This window comes from Myotis myotis, unplaced genomic scaffold (genome assembly GCF_014108235.1).
Source record: "Myotis myotis isolate mMyoMyo1 unplaced genomic scaffold, mMyoMyo1.p scaffold_m19_p_10, whole genome shotgun sequence".
NCBI lineage: Eukaryota > Metazoa > Chordata > Mammalia > Chiroptera > Vespertilionidae > Myotis > Myotis myotis.
Genome location: NW_023416314.1, coordinates 65,003,870 through 65,019,246, shown reverse-complemented (window position 1 = coordinate 65,019,246; position 15,377 = coordinate 65,003,870). Strand labels below are relative to the sequence as shown.

General features: G+C 44.9%; 1 long non-coding RNA gene across 27 annotated transcripts in view; it reads right to left on the bottom strand.

Moving 5' to 3' along the window:
- LOC118665031 overlaps window positions 1-15,377 on the bottom strand; it is a 147,774-nt gene that overhangs the window by 77,998 nt on the left and 54,399 nt on the right. For 17 of the 27 annotated variants that reach the window (XR_004970495.1, XR_004970493.1, XR_004970497.1 and 14 more), the window contains 3 exons: window positions 5,370-5,481; window positions 1,367-1,414; window positions 549-809 (listed from right to left, as the gene is read on the bottom strand). This is a non-coding gene — a long non-coding RNA (uncharacterized LOC118665031). Of the gene's footprint in view, window positions 1-548; window positions 810-1,366; window positions 1,415-5,369; window positions 5,482-9,392; window positions 9,765-15,377 lie in introns of those variants that run through there. The other 10 variants (XR_004970506.1, XR_004970509.1, XR_004970510.1 and 7 more) reach the window with 4 other exon arrangements.

The following is a 15,377-nucleotide window of genomic DNA, read 5'->3' as shown; positions in this document are numbered from 1 at the left end:
ACTATTCTTGCCACAGTGCTCATGCCAAGGAATGTCACCAGGAAAGTGCACTGTGGGCTGCATCCCTGTAGCATGATAGTACAGGACTGAAGGAGGATTTGCTCCTTCTTCGAAACAACTCACTCACTTAAGCATAAAGGTGAGAGAGCTACTACCAAACACTTGCCAGTGTTGGACACTGTGATAAACGCTCTCCACAATTTCCTTTAATGCACATAACAATCTTCTGAGGTGAGCATTAAAGTTCCCATTTTACAGATGGGCAAGTAAGGCCCAGAGAGGTCAAGGTTATGTGATACTTATGAGCAAAGTAAGTCTGTGCTCTTTCAACTACCCCAGTCAAGTAAGAAAACATTACAATTCCCTTCAAAAGTATATAACTTCAAAGTCAAGTAGTGCTGATGAAGCTCCTAATAAGAGCCAGCACTCCTCTGGGAACTATTACATCTATTGATTCATTTATATTAGTTCTCGCAGCAACATTGCCTGGTGGCTTTTATTATTCCCATTTTACAGATGAATTCATTGCTGAAAGCTAAATATCTTACCCAAGGTTATCCAGATAAACTCTAGAAGGAAGGTGTTAGGTAGCTCTAGTCAGGGAAACTGTGTCTAATCAGTCCATCAAAAAGCAAGTATCTTCATGTATAAAGCACAATTATCATCATTGTCGTCATCTTCATTATCAGTGTCATCAGCTTCATCATCATCTTCTCTACATTTGTTCAGCACTGGACAGTTCCTGAAGTGCTTTGGCGTTATTCTTCCTAACTCCACAACCCTGTGTGGCAGGCAAGCCATCATTTCTCCTATTTTACAGATTAAAAAAAAAAAAATAGAGACTCAAGAGCGGGTGTAACTTGCCTAAACGGCAAGGTTGAGACTCAACTCCAACTCGGCTCTCTTTCCAGTAGTGCCCCAGGTGCTTGGGAAGAGAATGCCTGGGAGGCTGGATAGTGGGGCCCTAGGACTCAGCAGCCATGAAACATCCTAGTAGATCAGCTATCTAAAGGACAGTAAAAACCTAGCTGCTGTACAGATTTAGATATGCTCATGGTAGGGCAAATCACAGCCTCTGAAACTTAGAAGCAGCGCAGGCAATACCTGAATAAGAGTCACCTGCCTTGCAATGTACAAATAATGCATTAGAAATGTTAGCCATCTAAAAAATAAGACCTTTGGGAAACAGGAGAGAAATCTGTGTTAACCCCTTCTATTTAAGCCCTGCTGTGCTGTGTTGCAAGAGAGACAAAGGGTGTCAGAAAGTGTGGGTAAGAACCTCTGCATGATAGGAGAAGACTTTAAGGCACAGTCCAACATGTTGCCAATGCTGGCCAGGATATAAATTAAAACAGGGGCTTCCTACCTTGTCCCCAGCTCCAGCAGACTTGTATCATCCCATCTTCCTGGCAGGCTTGAAGGAATGAAAGAAAAACATATCATCTTCCAAGAATTCTTACTCATGCTCCCTAAGCTAGTCAACTCAAAAGAGTACCCAGAACTTTGTTAGACCTGGGGTACTTGAACCTTGTGTGTCCTGAATCTCGCTTACAACATCCAGGCCAGAGCCCTGCTCTCGTGACATCTGGAGCAGAACTGTGCCCTATCTCTTCTTCCGCTATGTCCAGGACAGGTGGATTGGGGCTGCCCTCCACTAGTCAATCTCACAGTCTAAGGTATTTGGAAAGGTTCTTGTAGAAATAATAGTCCTGATACAAATAGTTAAGCCTCCCATAGAAGAACATCATATGCATCTATGATAATCTCCTAGACACTCTTGTTTGCTAAAATATAGTTAATATATTTTAAGATATGTACTTGTTTTTTGCATAGAACTAGAACCAAACAAGACACCAAATGACCCTTGAGATCAAATGTCCTTTCTAATGAGATTATTTAGTCCCTGTTAATGAGTAGGATACATGGATTTTAGAAGGTCCCCAGCTGCTAGAAGGCCCCCAGTTAACTAAAGCACAATGAGGAAACTTCCCTCACCTCCCACCACCAGTATCTTGTACAGACTATCAGAAGCAAGCTTCTAGAGGCACACTTCTAGAGGGAATCTAGCAGTACCAATTGAAACAGTTCCCATAGTGCTGCTGACCAAGAACCCAAGATGGTGATCCCACAAGGTGTCATTAAGTTTTTTCCAGATTAATTAACATGTAAGTGTTGGAGTATCTCTGAATCCATGTGTCTGTTCATGAGGTTTCATGTTTTAGGTGTCTACTGATATGGGGCCAAACTCTCTGGAACTTGACTTCAGTTCTCCAATAGTCTGCTCAGCCATCTGTTTATTGCATTGCTTACTACACTAATATGGAATCCCATTAGGGTTTGAGTAGGGATAGCTACCTGTTTGGAAAATATAAAAACAGAGAGATGTGGTAGAGGCAGACTAATGAGATCCTGAATACTTCCCTTTGTTCTCCATCCCTCAGAGATTATCCTAATCAAAGAAGCTTCCTCATGGGCTTGAGGATATCAAAGTTTAGTTAACCAACAGTGCTGTGATAGTCAAGTTCTGGGCCATTGTTCTTTAGAAAAGACCCCACATTTACACCACATCACTTTGGACCAGTTTCTTTTGATCACCCTCAGATTGCTTCCATTGTTTCCCCATTCCTATAAAGATTCCCAGAGAACCCTGCAGAAATGGGTCCCCAGAGTTCCTATAGAGTCTGCTGGCTCCTTTTAAGGAGGTTGGTGTATGGAATTTGATCACAGACCAAAACAAGTATTTCTCTTCCACCATCAGGGAAGACTTACAATCCCTATAGATCTCTTTGTTGATACAGCTCTGGCATTTTTTCCAGCTCTAGAAAGGAAATATTTTTGTCCATTCTTCCCAAAGCTAGAGAAACTTGTCTGCTCTCCCCACCCAAGAAGGAGGCAAAAGAGAAGTGAAAGAGGCAAGTTGCAAGGTCCTGTGTACATTACCATCATGTTTGTCACAGTGCTGGGTGGAGAGACCTAGAGCCACAGAGCTCTGTTTTTCTGAGTGCTGTCCTGAGGAATGCTGATGTCTGGGGTGGGAGGGTTAGGGAGGGATGGGGAAAGGGAAGACGCCAACCTTTGTATGGAGATGATTTTATAACCTTGCACTTTTGTAACTGTGAAGAATTTTTCATAAATGTGCATTAATAATAAAGAGTGTATAGTTTAACAAATTTTCTAAAAGAGTTGTGAAGAGGAGGGAGAGAGAGGGAGGCAGAGGAAGAGAGAGAAAAAGGAACTAGGCAGAATCAAGAGGATGTGTGCCAAAAAATACACACAAAAGGTCTATGGGGAGGGAGTAGATGGGAATAATTAGGAGATGTGCCAGCCATGGAGGGGCATGTGTGGGAGTAGAAGGAACACCACAGAAGCATATTTCTACCAGGCAAAAAGAATACGTGTGTGTCTGTATGCACACACCCTGATGTGTAGGCATATTTTGGTGCCTAAAATTATACAAAAAGAGCATATGTTTTATACATGTTGGTGTTTGCAGCTTGGGTCATCTACAAAACATGCCAAGGCAAGTGGGTGTGCCTGCCTAGTTAGCATCACTAAGGAATGTGGGCCAGGGAGATGGCCCACTTCAGTCATGTGGGCAAAGGACATTAGCTCAGACATACAGGTAAACCATCTAAATGGATGGTGTGGGGGATAGATGAGGCCATCACTGGTATAATTTCAATCTCTGTTCTCATAGGTGAGAAAAGAAGGGAAGGGAATCTAAACCTCCTGAGTCTTGCAAGTGCAGCCTATATACTATTGGAATTGAGATGGCAGTGTACCTTGGGAACAGAGCCAGAAAAATGAGGAGCAAGTGTGCAGTGGCAGCCATTTTCCATTCCAGTACACTGAAGAGGAAGTGGCTCACTCTGGGTGGCTCAGTTGGTTGGAGCATCCTCCAGTGCACCGAAAGGGTGCAGGTTTGATTCTATGTTAGGTGTTTGATCCCCAGCCGGAGCACCTATGGGACACAACCAATTGATGTTTCTCTCTCACATCAGTGTTTCTCTTTCTCTCTCTCTCTCTTCTTTTCTCTCTCCCCAAAATCAATTTAAAAAAATGTGTACCCAAAATTGCACGGCTAGGAAGTAGTAAATCTGGGTTAAACACTCAATAATACTAACTGACTTCAGGGGACAAGAAAAATATGAGGCAGTAAAGAAAATCCAGTCTCAATCAGAAGTAAGCTTTTAGCCACAGAAGTCCTCTTTGATTACTTGGTGAAAAAAAAATGGAGGGTAATAGGTAAAACAAACACATATCCTGCATGTTTCATTGTGTAAAGCTTTGAATACTGCATTGGTCAAGATGGGCTAATTGTGGAAACAAGTGATCCCAAAAATCTCAACAGAATAAAGGTTTGTTTAGTGGATTATTTAAAACTAGAGGCCTGGTGCACGAAATTTGTGCACGGGGGTGGTGGTGTCCCTCAGCCCAACCTGTACCCTCTTCAATCTGGGACCCCTTGAGGGATGTCCAACCGCCCTTTTAGGCCTGGTCCTAAACAGGCAGTCGGACATCCCTCTCACAATCCAGGACTGCTGGCTCCCAACTGCTCACCTGCCTGCCTGCCTAATTGCCCCTAACTACTTCTGCCTGCCAGCCTGATCACTCCCTAACCACTCCCCTGCCAGCCTGATCGACACCTAACTGCTCCCCTCAGGCCCAATCGCCCCTAACTGTCCTCCCCTGCTGGCTGGTTGCCCCTAACTGTCCTCCCCTCAGGCCTGGTCACCCCCAACTGTCCTCCCCTTCTGGCCCAGTCACCCCCAACTGCCCTCCCCTGAAGACCTGGTTCCCTCCAACTGCCCTCCCCTGCCGGCCATCTTGTGGTGGCCATCTTTGACCACATGGGGGTGGCCATCTTGTGTGTTGGAGTAATGGTCAATTTGCATATTACTCTTTTATTAGATAAAAAACTAGAGGCCCATTGCACGAAGAGATTCATGCAATAGGCCTTCCCTTCCCCTGGCTGCCAGCATCAGTTTTCCTCAGGCACCCGGGACCCAGGCCTTCACTGCTCCGGCCGGAGCCTTCAGTCTTCGCTCTGCTGCCTCGTGCTTATGTATGCAAATTAATCGCCATATTTGTTGGGTTAATTTGCATACTCTCCTGATTGGCTGGTGAGTGTAGTGGAGGGATGGTCAATTTACATGTTTATCTATTATTAGGTAAGATAATAAAGGCTTATTTTGTGTTCATATCACATTTTAATGCATGTCAAGGTTATCGATCCAAGCCAGAATTCAGTCCCATGGCTCCATTTAACTTTAAGTGAGTAGATTATATGTACCTAGGAGGCAAAGGAAACAGGATTTGGTAAACCCTACCAGTCTCTAACATCGTCTGCTGTACTAGTCACCAAATACCTTTTCAATCTTCCTTCCATACTTATCCTATAACCAACCACGTCCAGTTGAAGCTCAAAATCACTAATGATCCTTCATCAGGTTTCCTCCTTGTGGTCCAGTGACCTATGAACTAAAAAATAAAGTTACCACCCATCCACTTACATATATCCAGTATACAGTGGTGACACAATGGCAGAGTAACAGCTAATTAAAACCCCTATTCAGAAAGGGGGAAACAAAAACACACAGCCGTCATGGTCCATAGCAATTCTGAAATCATGGTGCGAGAACATTATAAAGGCCTCAGATCAACCTCCTTTATTAGACCCTGATTCTGCTTTCTAGCAAGAGTTCTTTTTTAGTCATACTCTGTCACCTCTGACTCTTCCCTCTTGAAAGAGATCTCTTTTCGATTATCCACAATGACCAAATCTAAAGTGGGTTTGGAGGAGCACGCACTCTTTGAGGGTTGCCCATCTCCTTCCACCAGACTCCTGCTGGTGTAAGTATGCTGGCCTGACATTTGTTTTAGGTCTCAATGGTCAAAAGCTTTTCGAATCCAGGTTCATGTTTTCTTAGCAATTCACCTCCCTTAAAAACTTGGTAGAGTTTTATTCCATTTGCTTCAACTAAGTTCCATGTTTCAGTGCACACACGAAGTTCTTTCTAAAAAGTGTTTTCCAGTCTAGCTTGATTCCTTGCTTTCTCTTCCTTGGTGCCTTCTCTCTTAATGGCAACCATGAAATTATCTGAAGCAATAGATAAGAAGGCCACTTTCTTATTCTTATTTGTTTCCACTTGGCTAAGTTACTTTAACTGAAAAATTTTAGTGGGTCTCATTGCTCAAAGCCTCTTTGCAATTTTATCTCTAATCAGGTAGGTCTAGAAACAGTCAGCTTTTCCAATTTTATCTCTTATCATTTAGGTCTAGAAATAGTCAGCACTTGCAATTTTTTTACTGCTACAGAATTTTTACTTTCTCTCTCTTTCTTTTCATTTCTACTTTCAAACTGCTTTAAAATATTAGAAATATGGGTTACATCAATTTGAGATGAGACCAAAATGTTTGAAGCACACAAACAATAATGCAACATGAACTTCATGAAGAAGCTGAACCTCCTCATTGGAAATGGTAAGGAAACTGAGAAAAAATGCTAGCTATGGCATTCAGAATTCAGAATGTTTATCATAAATCCCTACTACCACTGAAGGAATTAATGGGAGCTATTGCCCATGCAAAGTGGTTAAGAGGCTACGTGAGGAGAAAATGTTGGCTATTTTATGTCACTGATCATTCCCAGCCCACTCACTGGAGAACAGAGATCATAAGGCTACTATGACAGAGCTATGGAAAACATAATATAATCAAGTGGGTTCCCCATCACCCCCAGCTTCACACATAACTCATGGAGTCATTCAGGAGCACACAGCATGAAGTTCTAGAAAATGCATAATAATGTGGCTGATTTTTGCAACTCTGAGGGTTCTCCTCCTATAGCTGAGCCAGCATTCAAAACAGATCTCTATGTATGTAAGTTAAAAGGAGGCATCTCTGTATTGATACCATTAAAAAATGTTCTAAGGGGTGCCATTGTTGGCAGTGGAAAGGAAACAAACAGGATATATTTTAGAGGCAGAGCCAGTGGGACTTAGATATAGGGAGATAGAACAAAAAAGGACTCAAGGAAAATGCCTAATATTTTTTTAAACTTTATGTATAGCTATGCTCAGCAAGACCCAGCAGCAGAAAGGCTGTCTTAATACTATGGGGGAAAAAAATACCATTAGACAGTCAACAATCAGTAAATCACAAAACCCTGATGAGTAAGTTGGAAGGGTGAGGGAGGAAGCAGATAAACAAACTCATTCATAATGACAGGAAACAGCCCAAACCTAAGCGCCCAGAGACAAGGGTAGAAAAGTCTGAACAGACAGCATTGGTTTATATTATCCGTATCCTGCTGAAGTGACCAGGACCGGTGGATCTTAAACCGAGCAATGAAGCTTCAGGAATGGGAATCAAAGCCTAAAAAATCAGCAGCATTTTTCAGAGCACAAATAGATTGGTCTCCACAGTGATATATGTGCTAGACATGGAGCATCAATCTAAAGTGATTTCCTAGAAGGAAAGTGAAAGACTCCCTCAGCTGTAGACAAAGATGAAAATCCAGGAAACCAATTATATTTGAGATGGGCCCAAATATGTTTGAAATGGGAATATTACATAGAATCATATTTTTCAAAATGGAAATGAACAGCGTGTGCTCATCTTAGCCAAGGAATGAAACACTGGTGACATTAGTAGCCTATGTCAGCAAACCAAAAGATTTTGACAAGAACAACCATCTCACTGATGTTGTCCTGGGAGATGGCTACGATAGAGAACTGCAAAGCATAATGAAGAGTTGGGCTAGGGAGCATGGAACTTGTCTGGGTTCAAATCCCAGGACTGACACTTGCCAGCCATGTGACCGTGGGGTGATGATGTCATCTCTTTGTATCTGAATTTCTCTGACTGTGAATTTGAAAGGACAATGGTAGCCACTGCATAGGGTCTCTGAACAAATTTAATGAGAACAAATTTTACGTATGTAAAGTGCTTAGGATGGTGCCTGGCACAGAATGTTATTCAATTAGTGGTAGCAACTAGCTCCCCTCTCTAAAGGGAAAGAACTAGAAGCTGAGAGATGACTAAGGAACTTACCTAACATCACACAGCTGAAATGTGGCACAGCAGGGTTTTAATTCACAGCTGTCCTCTAGACCCCAGGTGCTGAATCCCTATCATATACCAATCCACTCCCACACTGAATCTGGACTGGCCCTGTGACTCAATGTAACCAAAGGAAGGCAGCAGAAGTGTGCCGGTTCCAGATCCAGGAGGGCCTGGCAGCCTCTGTGTTTGTGCTCTTGGGAGCGCTGAGCACCCATGAATGAAGTCAGATCCATGGAGACAAATGGAGAGTCCAGAAACCACGCAGAGAGAAAAGAGGCTCAGACATTTGTGCCAGCTGAGCCCAGCTTTCCAGCCATGCCCTCCAGGCACCAGACACATTAGTGTATCTGTCTTGAGCATTCCAGCCCAGCCACCCTCTGACCACAGCCCCATGGGAGATTCCAAGCAAGAGCAATAAAAGAACTGTCTAGCTTAGCTACAGTGCTGAGGACTGCTAAATTAATTAAACACAGAGGCCCTTAGACTGAGGTGGCCTTGATGCCTTAGTAGCCTACGTCAGCAAACCAAAGCCTAAGCCTGTAGCTGCCTCACGGTTAAGAAATCAAAACCTAAGGAAAACCAGTCACAAACAGCCAACTAGTCTTTTCCAAATAAACCCACAGCTTAATCTATAGCCAATCAAATAATTTTCTTGTCTTGCTTCTGTGCCTTATCGCCAAACTCTTGCCCCTAGTTCCTGTCAGAAGAGGGCTCCTAACCACTTCTGGTTTCACACTGTCTGATGTGAATCAATGTTTGCTCATATAAACTCTTAAATTTAAATATGCCTCAGTTTCTCGTTTAACACAACTAATTTATTGTGTTAAGCCTCTACGTTGGGACTATTTGTTATGCAACAATACAAAATGAAAACACTAGTCTATGAAAAAAAGACTTTTGGGAAACAAATGTGTGTCAGCAACATAAGGCTGGAGCCCAGAGTGACCATCCCATCCCAGAGGCACCACTCAAGTTCAAGTCCTGCTGTTGCTGCTTATTAACTAGATAAGTTATTCAGTATTTCCCTGATGTATTCCCTTCTCTGAATAATGGGGATACTACCTATCTCATAGTGTTTTACTAGTGATTTAGATATGTAATTCTTATAAATGAGCTTAGAAAAGTGCACATAGTAAGAAATCAACAAAAAGTTAGGTAGTGCAATTTTTTATTATTAAAAATAATATAATTTTTCTAGAGTGATTAAATTGGTCAACACAAGGAACAGATGAAATCCCCAGTTCTACTTTCTTACCTTTCCAAGAATAATGCCACAGGAACTTTATATAACTCTCCTTCATATTAGGAAATGCCAGTGCATGATATTGTAAAGATATGACTATTTAAAGAGTTTGACAAGGACAACAAAAATTAATAAAGAGGCGAAGATTACAGCCCATCTCCTACTGGTTTTGAAGTGGATTGGCATCCCAAGCTACTGCTGCACAATATCATTGTTACAGAGAAATGGATCATGGTGGTGTGGTTTTCCCCAACGGAGAAAAGTCATTCACAATGCAGACATAAAGTATATGTCACTGCTCCCATGCAAATACTAGTAGTTTAAAATCTCATCCCACTTCACGTTCATGGAAGGATATTGAGCTTCCAGAAATAATGCAGCAGCCAAAGGGAGCACAGAGGTGGACATGGAGCCTGCGTCTTCCAGGGAGGTGAGCAGCTGCCCAGTCACTATTCTGACAAATAGATAAGGAAGGAGCAAAGGCTTCCTTAGAAATAAAGGTGGCTTCTAAATACTACTTTCAGCAAATGTTAAATCAATAATAAGGCCGCTATAAGGAGAACTAGACATTCCAATAGAAAACTGGCCTCAGGGCACAAGAGCAAGATGGAATCCGCAGAAGTCCTCCCAGCTGGACAGAAAAGAATCATCTCAGCAGAGATGAGGAGTCTCAGTGGGCCTTTGGGGAAGTGGATCCCTGATATGTGAGCCTGTAACTCATCCTGTATTGCCTCATCAAAGATGTTTCAATTGGGAATTGTGTTTGCCTTGTTTTGGTACAGACTCTCTCCTTGTGTCATTGGTGATACTGTATATGGATTTCTGGATGGCATGAACCTTTTTGCACTTATTAGTCTTGGGATTCTGCTGCCCAGAGTTGGGAAAACCAAAGATACAACTCACTCTCTGAATGCTCATGAAAGAACTTATTTCTGTCTGAAAGTGCTATTAGTTACTCAAGGAGGCTGATAATTATGGAAGGCAGCCATAGTGAAGATAAAGAAACCTTGGGCTGGGATTCAAGAGACTTATTCACTCAACAAACACTTACCAAGGCTCTGGTGCAGGTAAGGCAAAGTAGGTGCAAGATAGAATTACTAAGACCAAAGAGACTAGGATCCCTACTTCAAGTTCTACCCACAGAGCCCAGCACAGGCCTGAGTGTGCAGCCGCTTTTCAACAAATGTTTGTTAAACCAAGTCAATTCTACTAACTCAAAAGTCAATTCCCTCTTCAGCGTTTAGATGCCAGTTTAGTCAAACAAAAAACAGTGGGTTACAGCAGCACTTCTCAAACTTTAATGTGCATCACTCTTCCCTGGAGCTCTTGCCAAAGTGCAGATGCTGGAAGCTTGGAAGGACCTAGCAGTTGCATTTCTAACAAGCCTCCAGCATCAACGGTGCCCGAACCACACTTTGAGTAGCTAGGAGTCAGCTGATCTCTCTGGGAGAGATTCTGGATACAACCAAGAGGTCCTCCAACTCTACATTTTTTAAGTGTGGAAAACACTAGAGTCTAACTGTGGAAAAAGAGAAAGAGAAGTGATGGGGCCTGGGCATGGTGCCTGGGGCGGATCCAAGAGATTAGCAGAGGTTTCTGGAGGCCAGCAGGAAAAGCCCACTCCTGTCACAACGCACAAACAAAGCTTTTGGTGACTGTAAAAAGAATCAGGGATAATTTTGCTGGCTCAGAAGGCTCTGTGTCTTAATGATTCTTCCTGTTTTTCTCAGCCTGACCCAAGAGAATGAGAAAACAGCCCTGGTGAAGGTCAACCGAGGTCAGAGAGGTCCCTGGAGAGGACTGCTTTCAGCTGCACTTAGTGGGGAAAATGGGGGAGACAGACAGAGCCCCACACACACACACACACACCAGGCCTACCTAGTTCTAGCCCTACTCCTTGACTCATCCAGCCCCATACCAGGGTATCGGGGTGACAGGGGTCCCAGGATGGGGAGCTCTGCACCAAGTCAACGCATTCAATTCCACGTTCATTACAACTGCTGAGCATGCCAATGTGCTCCACACCCCACATGATGGCAGGACAAAACAGGGTCAAGGCCCACCAGAAGCTCACAGTCTAATAAGGGAGGAATGGCGTAGTCACAGGAAGACAGATTACAGTGCAGAATGCAATCAGAGCACACAAAAGAGACCTGCAAGCAATACAGAAATTTACAGAAGCGAGAAATCAAATTCCCTTAAAGGCATCAAGCAATGTACCTGGAGCAGGGCACATCTGAAACTCAAAGATGGGTACGAGGCCCTCGAGTGAAGATGAAGATGAGGTGTTCCAGGTAGGGGGAGGTAGGAGAGCAGGCTCAGGGGAAGGAAGGTGTGTGTTCAGCGTGGAGTTTGGTGTGGCTGAAACCAGGACATATGTGGGAGAATGGACTATTGTGGAGGAGCTAGGACATGGAGGGAGCATCTTTAGGGCCTTAGGTCTCTTTCCCATCATAAGGTCTGACAGAAGCCCCACATATACACACACTTACCTGGCCCGGGTTTAAGACCACACCTGCACTAATGGTACCCAGATTAAGCATGGCAATTCCTTTGCTCAACAATTTTTATTGAACCCCTAACATGTGTGAAGCACCGTTTGAGGCATTGGAAATACAGTGGAGTCCAGACATGTTTCCAAGAGCCAGACAAACAATGAGTAACACAGGAACTGAAATCAGAGAAGTCTTGGGTGTGAATCCCAGCTGTGTGCTGTGAATGAAAGATTTTACATCTCTGGGCTCAGTCTCTGCCTCCCTGCTGGGCATAATTATACCCATTGCACAGGATGGTTGTAGAACTTAACCTCTAGGGGGAGACCTCAGACTGTGCCAGGCACACCACAGGCACTCACTGCCCATCTGTTCTGTATTTAGTCACAAAGAAAGGAGACTGGAATAATCTTCAAGGTCCCTTTCAGCTCTAACATTCTGCGTCAGCCGTCCTAAGACTCTGTGGCACCTGTAACTGTGCCCACTGACCGGAGGGCTGGCACATCCCAGAGAGGGAGCCTCTATCCCTCCCTGAGAGAGAAGCCAGGGTGGCCAGAGAGAGGCTGGGGATCAGGCAGCCATTCATCAGGCTGCCGCCCTCACTGGCCCTGGCGCCGGCAGGCCAGGCAGCACTCTGGCTGCTTAGCTGGCCGGATCGATTGGCTTCCTCACCACTCCACAGACCCGTTGCCATGGCAGTGAACCTCAAGGGACCTCTAGGAAAGACCAGTACTGAAGAGGAAGGTTCTGTTCTTCTGAACCCATCTGACTCAATCTTGGTTGATTTCAGGGTCCTGGGAGGAGACATAACAACAACTGCAATTTACTGAGCGCTTTTTCAAAGCCAGACAACATGTTAAGTGCTCTTCGTCAGTTATCTCATTTCATATTCACAATGACACTGTGAAATAGGTGTCTTCGCCCCCACTTAGAAAAACAGGAAACTGAGGTTCAGCGAGGTGAGTACCAATATAACTGAAGTCAGGACATGGTTGTGCCCCACCCTCCCACCCCAAAAACTGTATGATTATGTGCTTGTCCAGATGCCAGTGTTCCCAGCCACCTGAGCCCCCAGGGTGAACATTCCTGAGGGCTCAAGACAGCTGTGGAGAACTGACACTCAGAGTCCCTCTGAGACCTTCAGGACAAAGCCAGGTCACACTGACAATGAACTACTCAGCCAACTGCCCAAAATTATGTTCTGGAATTTCCTAATGCAATCCCAATCTCAAATATTCAGCCTGGAGAGAGAGAGAGAGAGAGAGAGAGAGAGAGAGAGAGAGAGAGAGAGAGAGAGAGAGAGAAATTTTGGCATCCATGCTAACACATCTCCCAATGATCTCTTACAATGGGAAGCAGCAGGCTTTGACAACATCTGTCAGACCCTGGCACAACATTCAATTCTGAAGAGCAAGGTCCCTGTATGTAGGCACAAGGTGGTGACTGGCAGGTTGTGGCTCTAGCTGCAAGGCCCTGCGCAACTGGAGGGGGCACATCCAGGGCACCCAAAGAAGTCAGCTCTCTCTGTAAACTCAGATGATGCTGGGAAATGCAGTGAAAGAACAGCTTGGCTTTCTTTGCCTGCCACCCACCCCCTCCAGCATGACTGCTGAGCTGGGAACCCATGATGTGGGAAAATCTGGCTGGCTTCAGTGGCCCCAGACATCTGGATTCCCTAACCCCAGGCAGCCAGCTGAGAGCGGGGCCAGCAGGCGCAAGGAGGCTTGGGAAAGCATTTGTAGGGACTTCTGCCAAGTTATGTCCCTCCTGAACAAACACACGTCTCCCTATCTAGGGGTCACTCGAGCCATGTTTATGTATGCCTAGACCATCCAGCTGATTAATTAATTAACTCCCTGGGTGGCCTTTGGCCCCTAAAGCCTTCACCCCTTGGGGTCTCAGTTTCCTTATCTACAAAATGTTAGACTGGTTGGTTTCTAAGGCTCCTTCCTGCTCTGACTCTTTCTGATGCTGGGATTCTATTGTAAAGAACAGGATACGCACAGGGTTGGGATCCAGCACTCTGCCAGTGTGGCCACCTCCCTCTCCATCTCGGTTTCCTTCTGTAGTCAGGTGAGGAGTGGACTAGAGGACCTTGAAGTCCTCCACAGCTCTGTAATTTCCGAAACCAGAAGACGTCGTTGACAGACCCACTCCAGGCCACCTGCATGCATTCTACCACACTTCCAAAACTGACACCACCCAGCACCTTCACCATAGTTCAGGCCACTAGTTCAAGACGACTGATCTCCCACCCGGACCATTGTAGTAACCTCTTAACTGATCCAGCAATGCCCATCCATTCTCCTCAAGGCATCAAATCTGACATATTAGCCCCTGTTGATATGGATTCCCATTGCTTTTAGTATAAAGAACAAAAACCTTCTTGCAGCCGGCCGGACCCGGAGGGGTAAGTCGGCTAAACCTTTTGGCATCATGTCGCATCACATTCCCTTTCCCTCAGCACACCAGCCACCTGGCTTTCTCTTACCACCTTAATGGACCAGGACTCCTAGCCCCAGGCTCTTTGTTCTTGCTATTCCTCTGCCTAGAAACCTGACCTGTTCCTTCTCTATCCTACCCTATTCTTCAACTAGCAAGTTTCTTCTCTTCCTTTAGATTCTCACCTCAAGCATCCCTGCTCGTGTGTCCTTCCAAGAACTTGCCAGGCAGCTCAGATGCCCTGCTTAGACTTTCCCTGGTACCGTACCCTTTCCTGCACAGGAGTGTGTGTGTGTGTGTGTGTGTGTGTGTGTGTGTGTGTGTGTGTTTTCATTATTGTGTGGGCACATTGATGAGATTATGTTTTCTCTCTTCATCTTGCCCCTAGTCTACAGTCAATGCATATTCCCAAGATGGGCAGATGGAGCGGGGGTGTTCAGCCCTTGAGGGGTGGATGGCAGCTCTTTCAGCAATGCCTGGCAGAAACCACTATGTCAGCTCTGAACTAAGACTTTGAGGCTCCTGAGGAGACATCCTGCTGACTACTGGGAAACTCTGCCCCAGGCAAGCCTGTTGACTTAAAGTCAACTGTGGGCTGAGCTTCGAGTTCATTCCAGCAGAAGGTGCTCACAAGTCCACCCCGGAGACCTCTGGTCTGGCTGCCTTCCCAGCCGGGCAGACAGAGAAACGGCTCCAAAGCATCAGTCAGGCTGAGGGGAACAAGGGGGTGGAGAGCCAGAGATTATGCTGCAAAAGCAAGATGTTATTCTTTGGAAATGTCTAAAGTGCCTTCCCCACCCCCTTCTTTCTACCAACTTACTTGCACTGATCATTCAAGTGTAAATGTAGTCTCTTCCTCCAGGGAGCCTTCCTGCACTTCCCCAGCTGGACAGAGGGCCCCATGCTGTGCCTCAACACCCCCAGGCATCCCTTTAACAATGTACGCAGTACATTATACTGAAAGCATATTTTCACATATGCCTCCCACCAGATTGAAGGCTGCCTGAGGGAAGTGGCCTAGCCTTTTTCATCTTTTACCTTCAGTACCCAGTGCCAAGAACACAGCTGTCACTAAGAAAAGTGTCTGTCATTGCATAGATGAGAAAATTATGTCCCTGAGAGGAAGAGTGTCA